This window comes from Syngnathus leptorhynchus, unplaced genomic scaffold (genome assembly GCF_054491065.1).
Source record: "Syngnathus leptorhynchus isolate UIUO unplaced genomic scaffold, UIUO_Slep HiC_scaffold_222, whole genome shotgun sequence".
In the NCBI taxonomy this organism is placed as follows: domain Eukaryota; kingdom Metazoa; phylum Chordata; class Actinopteri; order Syngnathiformes; family Syngnathidae; genus Syngnathus; species Syngnathus leptorhynchus.
In genome coordinates this window covers 32,501-35,000 of record NW_028232189.1, presented here as the reverse complement: position 1 = coordinate 35,000, position 2,500 = coordinate 32,501, and the positions used below count along the sequence as shown (strand labels likewise).

At 60.9% G+C, this 2,500-nt stretch overlaps 1 pseudogene; it reads left to right on the top strand.

Annotated features, from left to right (window-relative positions):
- LOC147037341 (28S ribosomal RNA) overlaps positions 1 to 2,500 on the top strand; it is a 7,971-nt pseudogene that overhangs the window by 3,264 nt on the left and 2,207 nt on the right.

Sequence of the window (2,500 nt, the reverse complement as noted above, 5' to 3'; positions counted from 1 at the left end):
GGGCAGATGCCCAGCTTCCCCCGACCCGTTAGGACAAGGATTGGCCAGCTCGGATGGTCGCTTCTCGATTGGCTGGCGTGCAGACTTCAGGAGGGGCTGCACGTCTTGGGCAACCTTCTGGACCCGAAAGGTGAGACTTGTCTCCCTGAGCGCTACTGAGGCAGCAGTAGTGGCTCGGATTCTGCAGTAGTTTGACTACCTATGAGTTAGGAGGAAGGGCGATACCGAATACTACGAGATTCCTGGGGCCGCCGTCTGAACCCGGCGGCGGTACTCATGTAGCTCCCTCTCCCCGGTTGCCCGTCTGATCCCGGCGGGCTCCGAGTACCCCATTTCCTATCTGACCGACTGGCAATCATGACCTGCCTTGGTAGGGCCCCCATCGGCCTCGGCTTGCTGACACTGATGGACGGTTCCTACCCACTGCGGGTCGCCCTCTAGCACCTTGCAGGCTGGCTTGTGCGCTCGCTCGGCGCCCTGCTGGTACGCCTGGTGTGACTGAAAGGTGGCGAGACTGAGACGAACCGAGACGGTATTGATACCGTTGCACATAGTGATAATAAACAAAGGCTGGATGTGGCGCCTTCTGTCGAATGTAATTTCTCAAATCCTAGCGGTAACGCAACTACTGTAAAGCCTGGGCAGCCGTGATGCGTGCCGGTCGCTGGATGGCTTTACGGGGAGTGAGCTCGGCATCTCCGATGGGGGCCTCTCCCAAGTGGGTCAGACTGTAGACTTGGCTTTGGTTAGGGGCAGGCCTTACTGGGTCGTGCCGGCTGCTGCCCGGGTTTGGTTCTTAGTAAAAGTCTTAAAGGGAACGGTGACTGAGCTCTGGCTGAGCCGAGCTGCCCAGGATTGCGGACCTGGGTTATCAAGAACCGCGGAGGCACGGCTTGATGGGGGGTCGTGACTGCTCGAGCGACCTCATCTTCACGCGCTTGAGGTTGGGTGCGTGTATGGCGTGTGATCAACCGCCTCGGAGGCCATGGGGACCAACTTTCGAGGTTTGGCTGAGGGTCCTCAAGCGGCTGTAGTCATGTCTACAGACCATGTTGCGAAAACTCCTTTGGTTCGGAAGTCCGTGTCGCAGCTGCACAGAGTCGGAGTCACAGTCAGTCTGGCCGATGGAGCGGGTGGACCCAGGCTGGCGAAGCTCCTGACGACGCCTCAGTGGCACTGGTGGCCGCCGTCGGTCTGGTTATGAGAGTATGGGCGACGGATGCCATGATGGTGCCACAGCTTGTTTCTGGGGGGGCATTTTGACAGAGATGCCTGTGGTATGTTGTGCGGGTGTGAGTCGCCGACATATCACTGACGAGTGGGGTTGTCCGACGCGTGTCGGGTAACGAAACGAGTGGGGTGGATATGGAGGTCCCTGTGTGACGGCACGGCAGGCAGTTTGCAGGGTGTGTGAGACACCCTGCGGCTGTTGCACTAGTCAAGGAAGCAGGTCAGAGCCTGTGCTGACCGAGTCTCCTGCTTCTTCTAACTTGGCTGGTTTTGAACGCTATGCTCGTGGTTGTGCCCAGGCAGGACCGGGGGACTGGCCCCTTGGACTGGGTTTCGGCCGGGAAGCAACTGATGAGGCTGTCTGCCACGTGAAAAGTGCGTGGAGTCGATCCCGGGGTTCTCAAAGGGACGGGGCTTGATAGCCAGGTCTGCGGGGAGGCTTGCCGGAGGGTAGGCTGAACGGTAGCTGGCGGTCGCTTACTGGCCGTGCGAGGGCTTTCGACTCGGTTTCCCGTGGCATTACCTGTGTGTAGTGGGAGGCTAGGCGTACTGGACGCGTGAGGGCGATTCGTCGCCCGTGTGGGCTGCTCATCGGGGTGGGCTGCGGTGGCACCGACACCGAGCTCGTAGTCGCGGGATTGGATGGTGGAGAGGGACTTGTCTCTATGACCCTGCCTTTCTTGCTATGGATTCTCTCATCCATGCTTTTTGAACGCTTGTGCCGCTTCTTCTGGGGTGTAGGCCGAATTCGCTGCGGCTCCTGCCATGCTGGGCTACTCCAGACGGGCTGCTTGACGAGGGGACTTTGTCCTGCTCGGGATGGTGGTCCGCGGGACAGGCCGGTGTGGTTGGGGGTAGCCAGGAGGACGATGGTGAAAGGGGAGGCGACAGGTGGCGCGAAGCAGTGGTTGTCCCGGCTCGTCTGCAGTCGGGGGGACATTGCCTAGCATGCGCGCGATGGCGCGCGGGGCCTTGGCTGTCTGTCGTGGTTCCCAGTACAGGTTGGTGGGCCTGGACACCTCATTGGTCTCTGTGGATGTGGAAGATCCCTGGAGTGTGGTACGGTGCGAGGGTCTGCCCGGACGATTTGCGGGTCACTGTGGAGATGGACCGGGGCGGTGTGTCGTTCGGCGACACTGGGGCACCGTCCCGGCTGCTGTTGCGGGTCCGTCAGTCGTCCCGGCTGGCGGCTGGCTGGTGGCTTTGCCTGGGATGCCTTGTGGGCCTGGGTGTGGGTGCATGCGTGCTCCGTACTGATGGGATCGGGCCT